At 51.7% G+C, this 24,553-nt stretch overlaps 1 long non-coding RNA gene across 3 annotated transcripts; it reads left to right on the forward strand.

Annotated features, from left to right (window-relative positions):
* Positions 1-3,092: 3,092 nt before the first annotated feature.
* On the forward strand, positions 3,093-18,114 carry LOC122439780. Of its 3 annotated transcripts, none has more exons than XR_006268994.1 (3): positions 3,093-3,239; positions 11,329-11,384; positions 16,367-18,114. It is a non-coding gene; the product is annotated as an uncharacterized LOC122439780 (long non-coding RNA). The 3 variants fall into 3 exon arrangements; XR_006268993.1 differs by lacking the exon at positions 3,093-3,239 and adding an exon at positions 10,533-10,865; XR_006268992.1 differs by lacking the exon at positions 3,093-3,239 and adding an exon at positions 10,533-10,799.
* Positions 18,115-24,553: the final 6,439 nt, after the last annotated feature.

Below are 24,553 nucleotides of genomic sequence, written 5' to 3' on the forward strand. Positions count from 1 at the left end.
ATCCACTGGGCTCGATCCGCTTCCGGCAACCCATTCCCACCGGAGTTAAGGTGTAGGCTAGGCATTAGGCTGGAGGGCGCACCGCGCTGCGGAGGGTTACGCTATGCTGCCGTCTTCCGTAGGGCACGTATGCATTCCCGCTACCCCTTATTTAGCAGAGTTTGAATCACAGAACTGGATGGGAGAAGGGGCTGGGGACACCTGTCTGTCGCTCCGTCGCATGCTCAGGAACGAGGGTTGGAAGTCTTATGTATGGGGACCCGATAAGGTCTCAGCCTCTGGCCCCGAATGCGCTCCCCACCCCGCCCCCCGCTTCCGGGCCGAGTGGCCAGGCCTCCTCCGTCCGGCTCCCTGGTAAACACCAGCTTGGAAGAACAGAGACCGGATCAGCTGGTTTCGCGGCCCCGCCTGCCGGGGGCGCCCCTCCCCCCGCGTGCGCTTCCGCACAGTCCGCGTGCACCCTTCCCCCCCCAACCCCCCGCTCTCGCAGCGTGGGCCTGACTCCCGGACCCCGGGGTCGGTTCAGCTGCTGGGATTAGTCGAGCGCAGGGACTAATCCTGGATGAGCCTCCTTGTAAACCCGGATCGACCGCGGGTACGGCGCGGGTTGTGGGGGCTCCTTTATCCATTCCCTTACTCCGGGCTTCGCAGGGCTTGGATCCACCCCACCCCTCCTCGCTACTGTCGCCCCCCTCGCTACAATCGGAGACAAGTGGTTGGATCTGCTGTGCTGAAGATATAGGGGTGGCAGGGAAGAGTGGGAGGGGGCAGAGTGAAGACACCACCAAGATCAGATCTGATCAGTTGGGCTCAAGCAAGCCTGGCAGTGGGGTGGGGGGTGGACACCCTGAAAAGAAGGGCAGAGGTCCCTCTGGCAGCCTCTGAATCCACAAAGGGTGAGATAAGCTCCCTGGTTCAGTGCGCAACCCTGAGCTCCTACCTTCCTCCAGTTACAGAATCTACAGCTCTGGGAGGGGGGACTGTGTCTCCCCCATGGGGTTTCCGGGCGGTGTGTCTGCCTCTACCAGTTAGGCTAGGGAGACCTGCGCCTAACCTTGAGGCCTCACTTCCTGATCAGAGGAGGCACTGAGTCAGCAAGAGGGCCCCACGTCATCTCCACCTCTGAGTTGGCCAGACAGTAAGGGGTGAGGAGCTCCTTCTGTTGAGGCCAAGCCCTGGAAATGACGTCGGGGTTAAGGGACTTGGGTACTAGAATCCTGTCCCTGGTTGGTTCATTCATGCTACAGACATTTCAAGGTCTCTTTGGGAGAGGCAGATAGGTCAACAATGACCATATCATATGTTCAGCCTTGCCCTGAGCGGTGAACTCAGGCTGGAGAGCCAAAGGAGGTGCCTTTTCCAGAACCTTGCAGCAGACTTCCTGGAAGAGGTTGGGTCAGAGCTGAGTTTTGAAGGGCAGATGGGGAAGAGCCCACTGAGGAAGGGGTCTGCCTCCCAGGCTATGGAGTGGTGTGTGCAAGGGCCTGAAGGTACAGCAGAAGAAGTGGTCCAGGAGGGCCAGAGAGATTGGAGGAGACAGGGGCCAGAGCTAGCAGGGCCTGCTGGTCAACCTAAGGAGGGCAAGGGAGTCACTCAGGGATTCTAAACCTCTAAAAGAAGAGATGAGATTTGTGTTCTTTACAGATTCTAACTGTCCTTCTGCCTTCTCTGCCCAGGTTTCTGGAGATGCCTGGGGTAGAGGTAGAGGCATATACCCACAGATAGTGGGGAAGAGGAACCACAGCACAGTGTATGTTAGGAAATTCAGTCCCCATGTCCTTCCATCATGCCTGGAATCAGAGAGATCTACATTAGAAATCTATCTGTAGGTGCCTTCCAATATAGGGGGTATGGGTTCGATCCCTGGTCAGGGAGCTAAGACCTCACATGCCATGTAGCTGAAAAACCAAAACCTAAACAGAAGCAACATTGTAACAAATTTAATAAAAACTTAAAAAAAAAAAAGAAATCTATCTGTAGAACTTCCTGTGGTATGAGCTTGGGCACAAGACTGAGCCTTGGCTTCTTCATCTGTAAAATGGAGCTAATAATGCTTACCATCACAAAGGATTATTTGGGGACTTCAGTGAAATCATGTGTCCACTCTTTTATTTAACACATATTTAACACCTACTGTGGGGCAGGCTCTGTGCCACCTGCACTCATTTAGACAGGCCTGGTCCCTACTGTCTCTTAGAACTTCCATTCCAGTGGAGAAGACAGACAATAAACAAACAAATGAGATAATTATAGACTGTGTTAAAGTGCTGTGAAGGAAACAAACAGTGGGACATGAAGGAGGATAACTGGAGGTAGGGGAGAGGAGGGGGCTGCCTTACTCAGTGTGGTCCAGGAAGCTTCTCTAAGGGAACCTTAAGTTTCAGAGCTCAAAACAGAGTATTCCAGTACAGAAAATTGCAGCTGCCAACACCCCAAGATGGGAGATGATAAGGAAGTTAGCCTGATTCATCTAAGATGCTAAGCTTTCTGTGGGCAGGAACCGAGGTCTCTCACTTCTTAGAACCTTCTGGATAAACGTGGGGTGAAGTAAATGGAAATGGAGGGGAATTTCTAGCTTGCTGGGCCAACCTCCCCACCCCTATCCCCTAGAGTGTGTTGGGGTGGGGTGTTTTTGGCCTCTTAGCAGCCTGTCCATCTGCACAGCTTAATCTTCCTTCCAGCTTTTCTATACAAGAAAGGTCTCTGCCTACTCCTGTTCCTTTCCTGGGGTTCCCAGTTCTCTCCTTGGACAGGAGGGGCAGCTTGGGGCCCCTCCAGAATCTTTTGTTCAAAGGCCTGGATTGAACATCATTTTGTGTCTGACCTGCAGAGGTTGAAGGTCACTGGGGCCCTCTTGAGTCTCCCCCTCAGCCAGGGTCTCACTTCAGGGAGGTCTTGAGGAAAGCTTCCTCGCACATGGATATGTATCACACACAGCCACCCGTGCTGCGGAGTGCACACAGCTCCTCTCACCCGCTTACCATCCAGCTGCACATTGTGTCTCCATGGCAACCAGTAGGCCTGGTCCATGGATGTTAGAAATAAGTGCCAGAGGAAGAGGAAAGAGAGAGAGAGAGGAGCAACATTATAAATAAAGAGACTCAGGAAGATAGCCTTCCAAGGAGGCCCCTCTTTCTCCTTGCACCTCCTACCAGGAAGACTTGAATGGACTCTCTGCCTGAGAATGGAGGGCCTCAAGGTGGGCACGAAGCAATGGGCTGGCAGCTGTCTGGACACAGGTAAGTGGGGCCCAGTGGCCAGTGAGGGAGGAGCAGGATCAGGAGAACCTGAGCAAGTCAGGAGTCTGGGGCACAGAATACTTGGTCTGAATAAAAGGCAGATGAGGGGGGAGGGACGGGAGACTTGGGGAGCTTCTTTCCCTGCTTCCCAGCCTAATTGGCTGTTCAGGCTGAAACCACCTCTTAGTCACTTAGGCTAATTAGAATTGTTCAGAAGAAGACAGTGGGGGAGGGGAATGAGAAGCTGGGGTGTGAAGGGGGAAGGGTGGGAGGAGAGGGAGCCTCGTGGGGGTGGGGAGTGGAGTGGGAGTTCCTTCTATCACCTTCCATCCATTCTGTCACCATCCAGTGGATGTGCTGGGCTATAACTGTCCAAGCTGTGGGTCACTCTAATCCCCCCACCCAGCTGTCACTCATGTTCCCTCACACACACCTGCTTTCTGCTTAGTGTCTGTCTCTTCCTCTAGTTCTTCCTCCTCCTCTGTCTCCTCACCTTCATTTTCCCCCTTCCTCTGGGTCTCCCAATCTCTGGCCAACAACGTTTGCCATTAGGAGTGCTGACTGGGGCAGATCCACTTTGGAGTGGAGGAGGGGCAAGGGAATGGGATTATATTGAGAGCAGCCTCATCTTTTGGGAATAAGAGGGAAGAGAGCAGACACTATCCCAGTATGACTCCCCACACACAGACACACACAGACACACACACACACAGACACACACACACACACATGCAACTCTATTCCCACTTCCCACCCCTAACCAAGTCTCATCACCTTTCTGGGGTATGTGGAGCTTGACCTCTGAAGTTGAACTGTCTGAATTGCCTTGGACAACTAACTTAACCTCTCTGAGCATCAGTTTCTCTAGCTGTTGAGATGGGGATAATAGATCCTAACTTTATAGTGTAGATTTAAAAGGATAATGCATGTGAGCTGCTTAGAACAGTAAGTTGTAAGAGCTCAATGAATGCAGTTTTTATCATCATCAGTCCCCAACTCTTTTCCTTTCCTGGGGCCCTTCAGGAACCATGACATATGCATTTTCCTTTTCTTGTTCTTCTTCCCTCTTATTGTGGCCCCCAAATTACCTCTCAGCTCCTAGACCCAACCCTACTGCCTTGCTCTCAAGGCTTCTATCTGTGGGTGGCTGTCCCTGTTATGGGGTGGGGGGGGGATAGGGAATAGAAGGTTAGGCTTGATTCCTGCCCCCGCCCACAGGGCTGGGATGGGAGGTTCAGGACATACCCTCCTCCAGTCTGGAGACTAGTTTTCCCTCCTCTGCAGGCCTCCAAGAAGAGGAAAAGGGACAGCCATAAATGATGTAGGGGAAGTGCACTTGCTGAGGGGGACAAGAAGGGATAAGCTGAGTCCAGAAGCCTAAATATTTCATGGGGCTGCAGCACTGGGAAGGGCAAAGTCCCTGAGCTGTGTTTGTGAACGTGCTCTGGACTCCACGTGGCTTGGAGCCGTTCCATATGCTCAGTGCCCTCCGTACCCCACGGGAAACTGCCCACAGTGAACCCTTTCCTGGCCAGGAAAGTGTCTCAGTATGTGCATATTTTATTTCTTACAGCTGTGGTAGTTTGTTCAGGCTTGAGGCTGAACAAACTATTTTGACAAGGTCACGTTTTTCTTACCCATATATTCAGTTTACCCCTCTAGATGCCCCAGGACTGATGCCCTTGCCATCAGGAGAGCCACTGTTGGCAAAGGTGGTGGGGCGGGGGCAGGGACAGGGCTAGCAGGGAGGAGGTCTCTCTGATTTCCTTTCTCTGTCCATCATGGTTGACTGAAGAGCAGGATATCTATGAGAGCAGGTGGGGAGTGCGTGGAGAGCAGCAGGATCTAGTAGCTCCCCTGTCTACTGCTTAAAGAGGAGCTGAGGGACAGCCTCTGCCAAATCTCTGCCTCCAGGTGGCCCCTGTCGGCTGCTCTCCATGATCCTTTTCCTGACTCCATATCTAAGAGGGGGATTAGAAGGTGCCCTTGTGATCTCTGTCACAGGTTCTCCTTTATCCTTTTCCTTGACCTTGCCCAATCTGTCATTATTTCATTTCTATGTTTACTTGTTCAATTTCTGTCTCTTTTCACTAGAATAAAAGCTTGCTTGCAGGAGGCAAAAATCTTGTTTAACTTATTTGTCAGCCCTCAAAAATGTTTGCTGAAAGAACGAAGGAATGAATGAATGGGAGGAAATCTGCTTGGGGTTTCTGCATCCTGAGCAAGAAAAGGGAGGCAGAGGGAGGATGGTGACAGGTGAACAGGGATATAGGTGAGAGGGTTGTGGTGGAGAGGGGGAAGGAGGTATGCAAGGTAGGTGGGATGGGGATGAGAGGGAGACTGGGGAAGAGGGCTGTGAGGAGGGGGCTAGGGTGGAGGTAGATGGAGCTGGCGCCATGAGGCATGGGCTTTGGGGGAAGGGATCCAGGCCTCCAGAGGGGCTAGAGGCAGGTACTGGGCAGAAAGAGATCAAGTCTGGAATAGAAAGCTAACGACAGGCTCTACCCTCAGCAAGGCTACACTTGGAATTCGGGTTTGGGGTCTGAGTAGGTGGAACACAGAAATCTACCAGGAATAGCTGAGCCATGGGAGTTTCCCAGGGCCTGCTGGTACCATCAGTGTCCCTCCAACTCACCCTCATCTGAAATCTGGGCCAGATGCCCAGCCTGAGGGCCCCTCCCTTTGCCCTTCTAAGCCCATAAACAGGAAATGCCCCAGGCTTGGCTGACCAGTGCCACCCTCAGAGGAAGAGCCCGGAATCATCCCAGGGCAGGAGAGAGGGAGGTACACAAAATCAGTAGGGGGTCCTGACTCTGATTACTCAAGCTTCAGAAGCTTCCATCTGCCCAAATCAAAGGTGACAGCAATATTAACTTTTAGCACTAAGCCCCTAGAGGAACCTGGGCTTGAAAGAGGAATCCTTTCCCAGGGCTCTTCCTTATCCCTGGACCCCCTCCTGAGCCCTGTGGCTTCCTGAGAAGGCAGGAAAGGGACAGGGGTGGTAGCCTGGGGTGGGGATGGGGAGACTCCCATCAGAGAGATGGTGTCTCCCCCAGCATTGGTCAGAGTGGCTGTGGAGGGGGAAGCAGGAAAGATGGGAGGTGCTGTGCACCTGCAGTGGTTGTCATGGCAACCTGACTTGTATCCCAAGAGGGTGGCCTGGAACACAAGGGTGGGAGCGCGCGCACACACACACACACAGACACACACACACACAGACACACAGACACACAGACACACACACACACACACACAGACACACACACACACACACACACACGGCTTTGCAGAACTCTATCCCTGAGAGAGCCCTATCAGCTTTCCCGCTTCTGCTCGCTACTTCCCTGGGTGAGGCTGAGACCAGGGACTGAGCCGGGAGAAAAAGCTGTATGGGGGAGGGGCAGGGACGGGTGTCCACAAGGCGGGGTGTGCTTCCCAAGGGTGTCGGTGTGGGGAGCGTGCGGGGTGTCCCTGAGGGGGTGTCCTTGGTATGTGTAGAGGATGTGTCTACTCAGCTCACCCACTGCCAGTCTTGCAGTCAGACCACACAGGAGAGGGATTTGGGAGGGAGATGATTATTAACAAAGACAACAGCAATCACAGTTAACCTTAATTGAGAGCTTATTAAATCCCAGTCCTGTGATTGTGGTGAACATTTTACAGGCAGTCTCATTTGATCCTCACAACAACTGTACAAGGTAGGAATTATTAGCCCCATTTACAGATGTGAAAACTGAGATTCTAAGAGGTGAAGTAACTTGCTATAGGTCTAGGAACTGGAAAGAGACAGGGCAAGACTCTGCAGGAGGGGAGAAGGCAAAGGACAGGGTGCCAACCTCAAAGGCCACTTGTCCTATCCCCAGGCCCCACATGACACTTCTGCCTGGGTGCCCCCATGCACCTTGGCAGAGCTAGTCTGGTACTGTGCCAACAGGCAGGGCCTGAGAACCTCAGATTGCTGGACTGGGGCAGCTGAGGGTACCTGTGAGGGTGTGGGGACATTGAGCAGCGGGCACTGTGATTGGCATGAACCAGGGGAGCGGCTGGCAGCCTTGCTCCTGGTAAACATGAGGAGAGGTTACTTCACAAGGAAACAGTAATTAACTTTAATTAGCACCTTGCATCTCGGAATATTATTAACATCTCAATTTCTCTAATCAAGGCAGCAGGAGAGGGGCGGCATCTGCCTTGCCGTCTCCTTCCTGGCCGTGCTCCCTGGCTTGGCGTGGTTTCTGCCCAGCCCCTTCCCCCTGGATGGCACTCAGGAGCACCTCCTCAGAGCCGGGCTGCCAAGGGGAGCCAGGGAGTGAGGGGAGCCTAGACTGACAGGGCAGAGACAGCAGGTCCAGGGCACGGACACAGGAGCCAGCAATATGGCAAGAGTACTGGGGCCTGCATCCTTTGTGTGGCCACCTTATGTTTCCAAGTATACTATGAGCACCAAAGGAAGGCTAGGCTGCGTCCCCCATCAGAGAACAACACGGTTTCCTCCTTGTCCCCGCTCCCTTCCTCCCTCTCTCCTCCCTTCTCCCCTCTCCTTTCTCCTTTCTGCTCCCTCTCAGGTCTTTCCCTTCTTTCCAACTCCCCTTCTCCTCCTCACTCTAATTTTCCATTTCAACACGGATTTATTAAGCATCCTTCACAGGCCAGGGGCTGCCCTCCCTCACTGGGAATGTAGCAATGGACACCACTGGATAAATCCTGCCCTGGGGAGTTTAGAATCCCACAGAGGAGATAAGGCTTGGGCATAAAGAACTGTAATTGGGCTCCATCCTGATAGGCATCATAATAGAGGTGTAGATAGAAGGCTGGGGTGGGGGCGATTCTAGGAGGGAGGAGGAATGGGAGAGGCAGGGACCCTAATGGCAGGGGACCAAGACAGAGACCATGTTGGAAGCCACCATGAAGGCAGGGGAATCCTGAGGAGGGAGGGCACTTGGCGCTGTTCAGCCCTCTTCAGAAGGCCAAAAAGGGAGGGGAGGCCTTGAGGGCGTAAAAGGTGCCTCTCTCTCATCGTTACAGCCACCCTCAATGGCTGTTAACCCTGCCACGTGTCTGATATTAATAACTGACCATCCTCCTTGGTCTAATTACAGTGGCTTGCTGCTTGCACAATTGGTTCCTTATTTGGCAGTGCCCTCATAGCTATCTCCTCATTCCACCCAATTTGTATATATTGGGTGCCTACTATGTCTTTTTTTCTAAGGAGACATATTTGTTTTACCTTTTATTTATTTGCCTTTTAGTTGTGGCTGTGGGCTCTTTATTGCATCATGTGGGATCTTTTGTTGTGGCGCAGGGACTCTCCAGTTGTGATGTGCAGGCTCAGTAGTTTCACATACAAGCTTAGCTGCTTGAGGCACATGGGATCTTAGTTCCTCGACCAGGGATCAAACCGGTGGCCCCTGCATTGCAAGGGGGATTCTTAACCACTGGACCACCAGGTAAGTCCCTGAGGACCTTCTAAGTCTTGAGGGCTGGGTGTGCCTGGAGTAGGTTCCAAGGGCCAGGGCGCCTCACAACAGGGTCAGGAGGGGTCACGGTTGGGAGAACTGCCTACAGGTCTGACATCTCAGCAGAAGAAAGGCAGTATGCGCTGGGAGTTCCCGCAGGGAAGAGGCTGGTTCCACACTGGCCTCAGCAGTACTTTGGTCTGCACAGGTACACTTCCCTTCCATCTCTGTTCTAACAGAGGACAGTGCCAGAAGGTTAAGGTTCAACTGCAAATCTTGTCCAACATTAACCCAGAGGGCAGGGTAAATGTTTAGTGGAGACCGTGTGTCACGTTGCCAGGTACAGAATGAGGCTGGTTTTGTCAGACCACCCTACTGTGGCCCACGGAGCAGGGATGGGCATTTGCTTTTATTTTGCTCTCACTCTGCTTGCCAGTTATGATCATCCTTGGGTGAGGCCTACAGCATCTCATTTAATTCTCACAGGAATGTGAAGAAGCAGGGATTACCATGCTCATTTAACACTGAGGGAAAAGACTATGAGGTGACTGGCCCCTCGCTGGTCAGAAAGTGAAAGCAGAGCATCAAGCCCCACTGTGGCTGACTCAGGATCACCTTCTTTATCTCCAGTCTCCCCACTTGATTGTGAGCCTGGCCTCAGCCTGGAGCTGGGGCGCTGGGGCACTGGGAGAGGCCTGAGCAAGGCCCCTGCCCTCAAGGACAATGCGGGAGCAGCCCCTTGCCTTTTAGCAAACCCTAGCTCTCTCCCCTCCTCCTCCCCTCCCCCCTCACCCCTACTCCTCCCCACCCCCGCCCCAGCTCCCCAGGGCCAGGGGGCTGTGCCTCTGTAATTGCAGAGTAGCCTGCATAGGGCGGGGAAGAATCTGACGTTTCCAAAGGCCTTTTTGATGTTGGTGATTATGGCGATGATGAGGCTGTCCATCTCCCACCAAGACTGGGGCCTTTCTTTGTTTCTCTCTCAATCGGGGTCTTTCTGCCTCTCTCTGCCCTGAGGACTGGTGGGGATCAGCACTTGCTCCTCTTTGGGGGAGGAAGGAGAAGGACTGGCCGAAGTGAAACCTGGGGAATCAGCCCACCCTTCACCTTCACTGAGCTCTAGGGTTTTCGGACGTGATCATTAGCATGATATTTGCATAAGGAACAATTGAGGAGATTGGAGTCTTGCCTCAGAGGAAACACCTGCCAGGAACTGTGAATGAAAGCCTTTCCCGCCTCCCACCCTGAGATCCCTCCCACCCCCACCACAGGATGGGGGAAGTGGCAGGAACCCGGCGTGCCTAAAGATGATGATGATGATGACAATGTGGTCACAGATCACAGATATCATTCCCAGAGTGCCTACTAAGCTCCAAGCACTAGAGTGTGTCTTCTGTTTTCTCTTAGTCCTCACAGCCACTCAAGGTGGCACATTTTATTATTCCATAGTACAGCTGACCAGAGGAGGAAACTGAGGCTCAGCTGCCCCGAAGTCATCTAGATGGTGACAGTGGCAGAGCTGAGTTTTGGAATAGGGCGTATGCCCTCATGCCCTCAACCACTTACAGCGGATTAGGGTGCTCTGAGCTCACCTCGGGCGCCTAAGATCCAGTCTCTGTGGGTCCAGGGAATCCCAGGAGGATTAGAATAAGGGCTCCAAGACTGGCTCCTACACACAGACACACACACACGCTCACACACTCATGCACAGCCGCTCTGCCCTACCCCCACCTGTGCTTCTGGAGGCAGAGGAGCTGGGCTGACTTGGCTCATAACCAGGTTAGCCAAGATCCAATTAGCTAGTTAGCGCAGGCAGAGCTGGGGGCAGGCAGAGCACGCAGGAGGGCCGGGACGGATGGGTCGGGTAATACGCAGAGACAGCCAGAGACAGCGGCTCCGCGCTAACCTGATAAGCAGCTCCCAACATCAATGAGGCCCAGCCTGGCAAGCGGAGGGGGCCCCAATCCTGGGCGGCTGGCGAGGGTGCAGGGACAGCCTCTGACCCTCGTTCCCCAGCCCTGGCCGCCACACAGCCCTGCACAGTGCCCTCATCCTCTGGCCTCCCGTCAGCAGCACCCACTCCTGCTCTGCCTCCTCTGAGGCTTTTGCAGTAGGCAGCTTCTGCAAGATACGTTTTCATCAAACGAGTTTGGGAATGTCTGTGTCAGGAAGGAAGGTATGGGTGAGACCATCACCTCCTGCAGGTGGGAGGGCAGGGCTGAAGCAGCTGGAGGAATTGTTGGGGACCGGTGCTGAAATAATAACAGCTATTATTTGTGGAATTTGCTATGCACCAGGCACTGGGGAAACCATTTATATGTAGTCTCTCTTTTATACCTACAACAACCCTTTACTGTAGGTACTGTTAGAATCCCCATTTTGCAGATGAGGAAACGGAAGCTTACAGAGGTTTAGAAACTTGCCCAAAGTCACACGACTATCAAGACTCCTCAGCCTCAAAACCACCATACTTTGTACTACCCCTGAACTGGGTGCAGGATTAACAATGATGAAACTGATGGTCATACTTCTTGATTTTTTTTTTTTTGTATATAATTCTTTTGCTTTAGAATTTACAAAGGCTTTTTGGATTTATCCTGACAAGTCCATAAGGTAGATGTTTTATTTCTAATTTGCAGAGAAAAGAAATCAAGGTTTGGAGGGGCAAGGTGACCTGCCTGAAGCTTCATAGTTGGTGAGTAACAGTCAGAACTTGAACCCAGGCCAGGTCCTTCTTCTCCTAGTCTAGTGCTCTTGAGGAGACAATGGAAAGAGAAAGAGACATCCTATCCCTAAATCAAGGGTGGCTGGTTCATCTATTTACTCATCGGTCACAAGGCTGTTTGAAAGATTGCACAAGGCACTGTGCTTGGCATGCTTATTTAGGGGTGGAGAAAGCAAACGTTTTTCCTGTCCCCATGGAGCAGGTGGAGAAGAAAGCCTTGCAGTTCAGTGTCCAGGGATGCGGAGCTGCGTTGGTCAGGGGACACCAGGGAATGAAGGCCCAGAGAAGGGTGGGCCCCTTATGACAGCAGGTCATCTCTGGTCTGATTTCCTCATTTTGCACAGGCTACAGCTGAAGCCCAGAGAGTTAAATAACTCCCCAAGGTCACATATGGGCAAGTGAACCAGGACTCCTGACGCTAAGACGAGCTTCCCCTCAGCCCGGGGCCTCCCCATCACCACAGCATGTGCTCAGTCACTCAGCTGTGTCCAACTCTTTTCAACCCCATGGACTACAGCCTACCAGGCTCCTCTCTCCATGGGGTTTTTCGGGCAAGAATACCAGAGTGGGTTGCCATTTCCTACTCTATGGGATCTTCTTGATCCATGTCTCCTTCACTGGCAGGCAGATTCTTTACTACCGAGCCACCTGGGAAGCCTTTACAGCAGAATGGGGACTTCTTTACCTTCTGAGCTCGAAGTTCTGTCTGACATCCCCTAACACCCACCAGTGAAGGAAAAGACACTGTGCCAACAATCCCTAGGGGGATGCGCCCCCATATCCCTCTGTCTGGGCTCAGGGAGAAGACAATTAGCTGAATTCTTGCCACTTCAGGCCATCTGGGGCATTGAGGTTGGGAGTCCAGAGATGCAGAGATGCATATTAAGCAAGACATCATGAGGAAGGCAGGCACAAAACAGTGTGTGGGCCACATCTGTGTTCCTCTCTGCTTTCCCTGATGCTGGCACCAGAAGGGTTAAGACGTCCCCAGCCCAGGAGACTGAGGAGCTGTCTGTGCAGGAAGCTGCTCTCCTAGTCCCCAAGGCCTCAGGGAGTGGGGAGGGGAGCCGCTGGCTCAGTCTCTTTCCCAGGCTCCTCAGCCTCCCTGGGGATCCAGCTACATGCCGGAGAGGTGACCCTTGACCCTTCCCCCTCCACCCTCCCACCCTCCCCAGCCTAAATGGGTAAAGACTCTGATCCCTGCTCAGGGTGCTGGGATTGTGGGATTCCCCCCCTACTTCCTCACCTCTGTTTTCCCACCATCTCACTTATTCCCCTTCACGCCTCCCTTCACTCTTGTTTCAGAGTCATCATATTCATATTCAGACCCCTGAGTTTCTCCCCTTCACCCCAGTTCTGGGGCCCCAAGCCTCTCCTCCCAGCCCCCTGCATTTGTAATTTTCTAAAAATAAAAGCCTGTGTTTCAAGTAGGCAGCTCCGGAAATATACAATCCAGGCCAGGCATCCGCCGGGTGGGGACAAGGAAGGACCGTGTCCAGAGAAATACCCAGACACAGCAGCCCCCACCCTCCCAGGTAAACACAGGAACACAGTGTGTTCCTGATGAGAAAGAAGGTAGGAGTAGGGGATGGATGTGGGGGCGGGGGGTTAAGAACACTCCTCTGGGTGGGGCTCTTGAGCTAAGGTCCTTGACAGAAAGGGTCGGGTCTCCCTGTGGCGGCTCCTGTCTGTCTTCACAAGTGATTGCTCCACTCCTACTTCCTCAGCAATTACTTGGTGAGGTGGGGGGCTGCCTTCCCCTATGGAATCATCTGGAGTCAGGACTGTGGGTGGCAGAGAGACTGGGACAAAGTCATACCAGACTTGGCTAAGACCCACTCCCTCACTGGCCCTCATGGAACTCCTGGCTGGAATTTGTGTAACTGTCCAATTTGAGGCAGTCACAAGCAGTAAAAATAAACATCTGAGGACATCACAAGCCATAATAATAATAAACTGGAAGAATAATAGCTCACATTTTTTTTAAGCACTTACTATGTGTCCAACCTGGGCTAAATATTCATGTGTCATGTGTGCATGCTCAATCGTGTCTGTTTGTGACCCCATGGACTGTAGCCCACCAGGCTGCTCTGTCTATGGAATTCTCCAGGCAAGAATACTGGAGTGGGTAGCCATTCCCTTCTCCAGGGGATCTTCCCGACCACACAGGGATCGAACCCACTACTCCTACATTGGCAGGCAGATTCTTACCACTGTGCCACCTGGGAAGCCCTGGGCCAAATAATTAATACTACACATGCTACATTCTTACTTAATCCTGTCAGGAGTCAATTTTTATCATCCCTAATTTACCGGCAAGGAAACTGAGGCACAGATTGCTCAAGAGCTGACCCAGCCCCAGGTCATGCTAGTAAATGGCATCCTGACAGCGACTGACCCTTTTTAACCCCAGCCAGTCTGACTCCTGCAGCAGCCTCATAGGCGGGGGCCCCACTGGCCTGACTGCTTCCTCCAGAGGGAGGCTGGGCAGGGCCGCAGCCTCAACAGGGCTCACCCACAGCACAACAGAGAAGGGGACGAAGACTGGAGAAGCTGGCCCTCTCTCTGCTGAGCATCCTGGGGCCCTTTCCCAGCCTCCTGCCTGGCCGTGGTGCTTTTCCTCGTACCTCAGTTTTGCCCCTAAATAGAAGGAGCCCCTCTTCTCAGGCCCAAAGGAGCTGTCCAGTTCTTCCTCTACCACACACAATCGAAACCAGAGAGCAAGCATTTTTGAATTGCAGCCTTTATGGGTTTAGACATAATATATCCGTCACATGGGAATTCGATGGTGTGCTGGTGCCTGAGAGAATCCCACGATTAAAGTCAGTAATACAGGTAAACACTTAGGCCAGCACCCAGCATATATATGCAGTAAGTGGATTAGGGGGTCCCTCGTGGGGCCCCTGAGATGCATCACCCATGGTAACACTATTGCTAGCGTTACCAGCTTATCAGCTTATTATCAATAACAAACCTGATACTGTGCTGAGCACTTTAAGACATTTAGTACTTTCCATGACCTGTAAGTTAGATGCTACTCATCCTCATCTTACAGATGAGAAAACCGAGGTGAAAGTCTCATAGTACGAATGAGCTGGGATTTGAACCCAGGCCTATAGATAAGTGGCTTTCTTGTAGTCACTCGTCTCCTGAATGACTGGCCCTTGTGCCTGTCGCACAAGTACACAGACCCCTCTGGTAAACTTGGCAGCATTTCCTGAAATTCCAAAACTGCTCCAAGCAATTCTGATGGGAGTGTCCTGCAACTTGGGTCAGGCTTTGCTTTAACCCTCCAGTTGGCTGCTGGCCAGCACTCACCTTCCTGTATCAAACTCTTCTGATCAATAACTAGGGGATGCTTTTATGATCATAAAGCACCCACTAAAATACCATCTCATTATTATAATTCTTGATAGTCCTTCCCACCAAAGAATCCCCTTTCCCTTTTCCTGTTTGTCAGCAGAGCTACTAATTTATATGTCCCCTTTGTCCTTTACTTTTAGGTTCTACCTGATCCTCCCTCCTACTTGACCTTGGGGGTCCAGGATAAATTCCATTTAAACTCCACCCTCCCCACTCCCACCCATATGGCCTTGAGATAGAAATTTAACTCTAGCCCCTCTGTCTGCTCATCCTGTTATCTCTTTCTTAATATTCCTCTGGACGTCACTCCTGCTTCTCCTCTGACTGCCTCCCCTGAGCCAATGCCACAGAACCACCCAACATGTGTAAGTGTGACTGCCTGGAAAATGTAACTTTCAAAGAGACTGAAGTTGAGTGACAGTAAACAGAACCTTGGAGACCCAGACATCATCTCGGGTATACGTGGACTCAACAGCAGGAACTTAGACATAAGGCAAGATGGGAGAGAGAGAGGGATGGGATGATCAAAAGAATGAGCTGGAGGGAGAAATGGGAAATGGGGGAGATGCTATCGATTCAACCAGGCCAAAAGAATCCTTGACTGTCAGTGTTGGAATAGCCCTTAGAGATCAGCCAGTCCAGGAGTGGCAAAGGAGTTTCAAGTTAATGCTAAATGATGAATAGCAGCTGCCTGGAGTGTGTCCTGAGAAGAGAGTGTCGTTATTGATTAGCAATGTCTGCCATGTGCACTGGATTAGAAATTGTAGCATGGGTGCCAGAATTTACATCCCTGATCTAGTTTCAATCTCTTCATTCTGGAGCAACCCAAAGGTGAAGAGACCTGTTCAAGGGTTGTACATTGGAGCAGATCTCAGGGTCCTTGTTGTCTCCTAAAATCCAAGTGAAAGTTCTACAATACATCCTAGACAAAGACAAGGGACCCAGGGAAAGTGGATCCTTAGTATGGGATAACCAGGAAAGGATCAGCCAACTTGAAGCTGTGGAGAAGACCATGGAGGCATCCCACACTGGACACTGAATGAGTGCTCAGTTCTTACTGGGTGATCAGTTGACTGGATGTGCCCAGTCCCCAGTTATATCACCTCTGACCTCTGGCCCTGTCCATCTTAGTCCACCCAGGGAGGACAGAAGGCTCCCTGGAGCAGAGACCCTGGCTCTCTCTAGACAAAGAGTGGAGAACACAGTCAGAGGGAGGCAAAGGAGGGGGAAATGGTATTGGGGCAGGGATGGGCCCCACAGGAGCAAGGCACTGACTGTGTTGTGGAGAGGGCCTTGGAGGAGATGGCAGTTAGGAGACCATCACAGAGGCACCTGTGCAGGTTTGGTGTGTGGGCCAGAGGAGAAGAAAGAACCTCCAGGTGACAAGAGTTGCAGAATGGGGATAATGATACCCTGACAAAGTAGCGGGGCTTGGAGCTTAGCCCGGCCAGGGTGCTGGCACTGCTAAGCCATGATGCACCACTTCCAGACTGGGGGGTGTGGGTGGTGGGGGGCAGGGAGGTGGTCCAAGGTGCCCAGCATCAGCAGAGCCTTAGAGATTTGCTATTGAACTTCTGCCTCCCTCCCAGTCTCTGTCTCTGTTGCTTTTCCCTTGTCTTCCTTTCCCAGTGTGTCTCTTCCTTTCTCTTTTTCCCCTCCCTGTTCTGCTCTCTACCACAGTCTCCACCAGGAGCAGAAATGGGGAAGCGAGTGGTGACACCAAAAGATCTGGGAGCTGCTTTCCTGCAGATCACCTGCCCGAGGCTCTGAAAAGAACCCAGGCTGTGGAAATGTCCAGGCGCAGGGGATCCGATGTGGACACCACACCCAATTTACCACACAAGAAAACTAAGAGAAGACCAGAGGAGTGAAGACCCCGCCCAAGTCAGTGTCACACTGATTTGCATACTACTTTCCATCTCCCTTCTGCTGCTGAGCACTCCTAGATTTTTCCTAGGAACCACCGCTTCCCTACCTCTGTCCATGAGATCTTAGGGTGGCCTATGACTGGAGCTGGCCCATCTGTGCCATCCATCCCTGGGTCACAAGTCTTGGTAACAGCTGATCCAGTAAGATCAGCACTGGGTTTTTTTGTGGAACCACTGGAAAAGGAGTGCTTTCTTTCCATTGGATTTGTCCATGTTGGTAAATTTAAGCCTAGAGCTGCTTGAAACGCTTGGGGAGTGACTACTAAAGAGTAAAGCCAACACAAAGGAGAGGAGAGCCAAGAGCTGAAGAGAGACAGATGCCAGATGACATTGTCTAAGTGCCTGGATCCAGCTATACCTGAAGTCTAACTTTAGACTTTTCAGTTATGTGAATAAAACTTAAGCCAGACTGTGTTAGATTTACATCAAAGAGACTAAGGCAGCTTAGAGAAACAGGAGGACAGAATGACCACCAGAGACAGAGACAGTTGTAGGAATGAGGACCAAGTCCGACAGGAGAGCAAAGGAAAGTGAAGCAGTGCGAAGGCTGGTCCATTAGGATCACTGAATTGACGTTCAGCCGTGAAACAGGAATACCAGAGTTTACTGGAAAGAAAGCACAGATGAAGACGATTCTACAGGTGGGTTAATCTGAGGTGGCATGAGAGCTTTTTTCCTGCAACATAGGCTGTCTATCTGTGCACTAACAGAAGTCCACCTGAGCCCCCAGCTTGCACAGGGTATGGGTCAACAGAGGGTAGGGAGGAAGACAAGGGCAGTTGGTGTTTATTTTGACAGTCAGCAGCCAGTTGCAACGGACATCCCTATTAAGAGCTCTTAAGACTTTTAACAAGCTTCATTCCAAGACAGATCTTTAAAGACAAATAAAAACATTCAACCAATCCCTGCTTATCATGTGTGTTCAGCATTGGCCCTCCCCGGCCCATTCCTTATCAGACATCCTCAGATTTCATCTGATTTACAGGATACTAAGTGATAAACAAGAGAGACAGAAAGAGGAACTAAGTCACAAGCTTGACTCATCCATGGTCCAGGTTGCCTGGCTCTGTCCGACATGTGCCAGATGCAGCCCAGGGTGGGTGATCACAGCTTTCCTTGCTGTTACTGCATGATATGCTGAAACCCCATCGATTATAACCTAATGGGATGACCTCCTGGGGACCACCAACCTCGAGTCTTGCCTGTGCTGCTTGGAGGAGGTGCCAGGTGCAGATGGGCATGGTGGGAGGAAATCATGCCCTGTGCTGATAAGAAACTCCCTTCCCTTGTCCCAGACACACCGATGTCTGCCTCTCAGGGGTGAGAGGGAGGACATGGCCCTAAAGAAAGACAAAGAGGGTGGAGGGTCTGTTGCCTGGTGCCTGGGAGTTACTTCTCTTACTCTTCTCCATTTCTCCCACTTCCCCTCATTGGGAAATGATTGATGACTTTTAAAAAAATGACCTAAAACTACATTTATGTAGTATATGTGTACATACAAAATTCAATATATAAAAATACATACAATATTCAAGCAGTTGTCATTCTCCCTGTTAACTCTGTTCTAGAGAAATTTCCATGCTTTCCAGTTAAGATCTGCTTCATCCTTTCCTACAGCAGCATGGTAATTCTGTTTATTTATCCATTCCCTTACTGATGGACACTGAGGTTGTATCTGACTTTTTCACTGTTGCAAACAAGAACATCTCACATGTTTTGTGCGGTGAACACCTAATACACCTTGTGCACACGTATAAGTGTTTCTTGAGGATTCATTCCTAGGAGAGAGATTGCTGGCTCAAAGTGTATATGAATTTTTCATTTTGAAAGGTACTGCCAAGTTGAAGTGGAGACCGTTTTCCTGTGAAGGGGCTGAACCAGGAATGAAAGGCACCTGGGGTAGAAAGAGCATGAGCTTTTGAGTCAGATGTGTTCAGGTTCAAATCCTGGCTCTCCCGTCTTCTTCCTGTGTGACTCTGGATAAGTCACTTAACCTACTTGAGCTTCAGTTTCCATAACTCCAAAGTGGGGACCATTAAGCGCTGCCTTACAGGCTGTTGCACGGATCAACTGGCTTCCCGTAGGTCAAGCTACTGCATGAGCCTGGTCCATAGTAGGCTCTTGGCCGAGGTAGCGCCCTTTCCCTGTCTGGACCCCTTCTGCATTCACTGTGGGAGGACAGCTCTGGGGAGAGGCTGGAGAAGCGACTTATGAAGAGTGTTAGGACAGAGTCAGGACTCCAGTGATTCCTTCTACAGGTCACCCAGGCAATTCTGGGAATTAGGGACCATTTCAAATAAAGCAAAAGGATCTGCTTTGGAGAACACAGCCTGGGGGCCATCCCCTGGAGGACCATTCACTAAGTGATCCTTTCACCCCTGCCCTCATGTTCTCATGGAAGAAAAAGAGTCGGGTGGATGGATTTTATTTTAGGGTGTGACTGGACTGCTCTCAGCGCAGACACAGAACAGAACAAGAACATGCACAGCAGACAGGACTCCAGGTGGGTGGCAAGGTGAGGTCTCTGTCCTGGAGAGCCAACATGCGTGGCTGAGGAAAATGTCAGGGCTGCCTGCTGGAGATCCCGGCTCAGGAGCCAGCCCCTCTGCCTCCATTCAGTGACAGGGTGGCCCTGTGAAGGGGTCTGAAAGTTGGCAGGCATGGCCATCCTTTGAGGTAATGGCCAGATTGTGTCCAGAGACCCAGTGGGATCTCTGGCTATGCTCAGAGCCCCTCAGCTTCAGGTGCACCCTCCCTCGACCTTCAGGGCTATGGTTTCTTCCTCCTGGAGATGGCATGGGACATGAGAATCCACGACTGGGCTGCCCTTCTGGAAGAGGATGAGGATGTGAGTCCAGAGGCTGCTGTGATGGGGCCCAGGGGGGTGACTGTGCCAAAAGAGGCAAAGCTGGGACTTCCCCAGCAGTCTAGTGGTTGAGAATTTGCCTCACAATGCAGGGGACGTGCGTTCCATCTCTGGTCAGGGGACTAAGATCCTACATGCCATGTGCCCCCCAAAAAAGAGGCTGATCTGAGCAGAGTGGTGACAGACATGGTGATGAGGGCCCCACAGGTGCAGTTGGGATGAACGATGGCTTGGTCAGGGAGACTGGGGGGGCCTGGTAAGGCCGTACTCCGTAATTGGAGTCTGAACACTTGGTTTTCAGTCTCAGATTCATCTATTACAAGCTGTGTGGTCGGGGGGAAATAGGTTACCCTTTCTGACCTCAATTTCTTCATCAGTAAAATGGAGTCATTAATACCACCAGTCCTATTTCCCTCAATGTCTTGATCAGCAGGTGTCTTTATACCAAAGGGCTGGAGCAAATTCAAGTGGAGCTACTTCGCTAAAAAAACAGCCTGGAAGGGGAGAAGATGACTGAGCAGAACTGGTCACATTATCCTCAGAATGATTTCTTGTGTCCCCTGGAGACTCCTGTTACCGTGACTTTATTTCCTGGTTCCCAGTTCCTGGACTCCGGGGTAGCTGAGATCTCTGGCTCTTGCCTCCCTTAGGATGATCTGGCTTCCTGCCCAGGCCCCACTCACTGGTGCTGGTGTGCTGGTGCTGACCCTGTAGGCCTCTGGCTCCCTCTGCCCAGCCAGGAGACAGGGCTGCAGCATGCTGGAAGGAACTAACAGGAGGCTTGCCTGAGAGCCAAATGCTGTGCAAACAGGAGCTGATTATAGGGGCTGAGGGCTGGGCCCAAGTAGTCTCACTCTAGGGGTTGGGAGAGTTTCGGCTTCAAGCATGATTCTGTGTTGAATGGCCAGGGCGGGGTGGGGCTTAGGTAGGGAAATGCATCCCCCAAATGGTCAAATGGTCCCTTCGCCCATTGTGGATGTGGGTCCTAGAGCGAGAGGCTTTCCTGTTGTGCCCATGCCCTTATTCGTGCTCTATAGAGATGGGCATAGGACCAAGAGTTCACACAGGAAAATCAGCTCTCCTCACTGAGAAGGGAGGATGAAGACCACTCAGTCCCCATCACTGCAAAAAGGGTGACAGAGAGGAGTAGGACTGTCAATAAATGGGAGGGGCCAGAGCCTGGGCGAGGACCCGGGTTGGGGAGGGATGGGAAGGGAACTGTTCTTCCCATAATTTTGTTCATCCTCACAACCCCCTTGAGAGGTAGGTACGATATCTGTGGCTCTATTTCACAGAGGAGGAAACTGAGTGTCTGAAGGTTAAGTCATGCTGCAAGGAAGAGGCTGACATGGGACCTAAACCCAGGACTGCCTGTCTGACTCTTAAATTGGTGCTCTGTGTTCCTTGCCTACTGCCCAGGGCCCGAGCCCTCACGCCTACGTACCCACCTCTCCCAGGCCTGGCCTCCATGCCCGCAACCTCCTCCTAGTGCAGTCTCCTGAGAGCTCCTTGAATCTCTTCACTCACTCCTCACTCTGCTTCCTCTTTGGAAACCAGCCACAGGCTTTTTTCTTCCATCCGAGGGAGAGAAAATGGTCTCATTCCCCACCCCCAGGTCTTTCCATCCTCTCATCCATCCAAACCTTAGCATCTTTCTCTCCTCCCCATCCCCCTCCCTTCTGGTTTTTTTTTTTTTCTTTCTGTTTATCCATCACTAGAATCTACCCCCCTTCCCTCTTGCCTGTAGGTTCTGTGGCTATAATCAAATCATAACTTTTATTAAATTTAAGATTACTTTTTAATGGAATCAATTTCTTGTGTGGTGCTTCTCTGCCTGCCCGCGGGCTCTGCCGGCTCTGGGCTCAGCATCTCCACCCGCACAATTGTCTCTGCCACTGGCATTTCTGGCTAAGCTGCCTGAGAAGGAGGGGCAGGCCTGCCATCTCTAAACACACACACACACACACACACACCAAGACATACCTTCTTGCAAAGCCTCAGATACACAACCCCCAAGCCCCAGGCACCCACGCTGAGTGGTGGGGGTGGGGGAGCCAGATTGAAGTGGCCGGGGCAGGAGGAGGGAGCTGCAGAAAGACTGAGGGTGCAAAACAAACACAAGCCCAGCAGACATTTCTCAGCCTGTTAATTTCCTACAGTTCTGTTTTCCAGCCTCAGAAACAAGCTGGTTTCTGCCAGTCCACCCCCTTCCCCTGCCTGCACTGTACAGCTGGTGAGCAGGGAGAAGTTGCAGGGAGGAGGGGGTCCAGAGGAGCCGGCAGGGGACCGGGTCCTCATTTGATTTATAGAAGGACAGGCAAGATGCAGAGATGTCTCAGAAGCTGTGACTCCCCAAAGAGAAGCCCAACTGGAAGATTTGCAGGCTGGACCGGTATAACCAGACAAAGCTGGGTCTACAGGAGGAGGCAAGTGGGGCGGGGGCTGCTGCAGGGAACATTCTGGAGGTAGGAGGAGAAACAACTTAATGGACAGGGGCTGGGGAGAGGTACTGGGGGGAGTTCTCATGGTGAGGGCCTGTAGAGGTGGTTTGCTGATTCAGCAGAAACTGGAGCTATCCAGGCAGCGCTGGGCTCTGTTCCAGCTTTCCTGGGAGGCTCCCTGGACAGTCTCAGGTGGACATGATCATGGGTGGACAGGTGGATCTGAGGCCACAGAGTGGTCACCCTTTGGCTTTTCACACTGTCCTCAGTACACCTTGGTTACTCAGGGCCAGGAGGGTTACCTCATGTCCATCCCGGCAGGTGGTGCATAGCTTTGTGGGTCAGGGCACACTTTGGCATCAGGAACTCTGTGAATCTAGACTCCGATGCTTTCTGAGTGACTTTGAGCAAGTGACCTAACCTCTCTGAGTTTGTTTTCTCATCTGTAAATGAGGATTCAGGGAGATGACGCATGTGGAACATCTAGCATAAAGCCTAACACATAGCCAGAGCTCAATAGATGAATTGTTAGTATTTGTATTTTGTCTTCTAATCCCAATCAAATGCAGTCATACCCATGTCCCAAAGGCCAGTGAGACAAGGGGTAGGCTGGAGGGCAGTCCCCACCAAGCAGGCCTGGTTCCTGGAGGCAAATCATGCCAGGACCAGAGTCCATGATGTGAGTGACGATGCAAGGACTGGAACCCGGGACATGGCAGGTCTCTTCTCCCTCCTGCAGGAGGATAAGTGGCTGACGGTGGGGAGAGGGAGGGACTGGCAAAGGCTCCTAGACACAGAAGGTCAAGTTCACTCCCCCAGCCCTCACTGTCAGGGACCAATGAGCCCGAAGTGGGGGCTCCCTCTGGGGCAGGAATGAGGGAGAACTTCCTGTGGCTGATTCTCCCCTGCAGTATCTGAGCCACCTGTTGGTTCTGAAGACTTAGAGGGCTCTGACCTTCTGAGAGCAAGCCCAGCAAGAGGAGTCTGTGAAGAATTCTTAGGCACTGTGCATGAGTGACTTTTGTTTTCTATTTCTGTCCTCCAGCTCTAGGGGGAGGAAGAGACTGGTGAGGAATATGAACAAGGGGCAGAACTGGGAAGGGCTGCTTCTGTCCATCACAGGATAACTGAAATCTGCAGCACAGCCCCCTTCAGGGCTGTGCTTTGGGGTCTGGAAGCTGCTTTGGAGCAAGGGGCAGGTTGGAGCCCCGTCCCATAGGCTAGAGCTGACCGCTCACCTTTCCCTTCCCTCTGAAAGGAGTCTGGTCCAACCTGTCCGGCGTCTGCCTCTGTCTGACCTCAGGGACAGGCATGTCTGCTGAGTGTGCACCTGGACCTGCATACCTGTAGGGTCTTGTCTGGGCCTGGATGTTCCCATGAATGGGTCACATAGAAAGTTTCACTGCTCCAGGGGACTTCTGAGGTCTGACTATTATTCACTCCAATTCCTCTTTCACTTTCAATGCAAGCAAGGCCTAGACAGGGAGAGTCACAGGGAGTGAGTGGTAGAGCCTGACCAAGGTCTCTAGAATATTCCACAGCTGCCTGCTGTGCTCTGCTTCCCTGACTGTGGATACAGCTGTAACCCCCTCTGCCCTTTCACCACACATGCTTACACAGTGTTTACCGTGAGCTGACATTTTACATGCAGTTTCAGCAACCCTCTAAGACAGGCACTATTAATATTACGATCCTCATTTGACAGATGAGGAAGCTGAGACTCAGGGAGGTTGAATAACTAATCCAAGCTATAAGTGTAAGTGATTGTGTTATAAATGTTAGTTGGAATCTAAAACCAGAATGTCTGCTCCTGGGATCTGGCTCCTCACCCCTCCCCTGTGTTGCTATTCCTCACCTGGAGCTTCATAACGTACCCTCACTTTCCCTTTCACCTGTTCTCTATGTTCACCATCTCTGTTCATCATCACCTGTTCTCTATGTTCAGCCATTACTGCCAGCTTCCCAATTCTCATTTTCTCATTTCTTATTTCAGCCTAAACCAGATAATCCCCGGAGATACAGGGCCAGCTCCATGTTGTTACTGCACTCCCCCTTCCTCTATACTCCCTGTCATCTTTGCCAACATCATCTTCAGCATTATCATATTAGCATCAGCACCACCTTCACCAGGTATAAATCCATAATTGCAAAGGACTGTGTCCCTGGGGACCAATGCAAACCGAACTCCTGCCATGAGATGAGACAGGATGAGAGAAGAGAGCTTACAGTCTCCTCCAGCCATGTACACGCCCTCAACTAGAGATACAAAACCAGAATGCAGAAAGGCAGTCTCCCTCTTAGAGACTTTTCTGGAAATAAAAGGTGGGAGAGAGAAGTTGCAAACAGCCAGAGTGTCTGTTGAGGGAAATTAATCAATGGCCAAGGAGATTGCTTGTCATCTTTCAATATCTATAGAAATAACAAGCCTCCAGGGATGGGGGGTCAGAGCTCCAAGGGAACAGAAGATCAGAAAATATTCTGCTCAACCCATGCCTCTAATGAGCTACAAGGGAAAGATGGAAGCACAGGCAGCTTCCACCC

Source organism: Cervus canadensis, chromosome 4 (genome assembly GCF_019320065.1).
Source record: "Cervus canadensis isolate Bull #8, Minnesota chromosome 4, ASM1932006v1, whole genome shotgun sequence".
NCBI classification, from domain to species: Eukaryota; Metazoa; Chordata; class Mammalia; order Artiodactyla; family Cervidae; genus Cervus; species Cervus canadensis.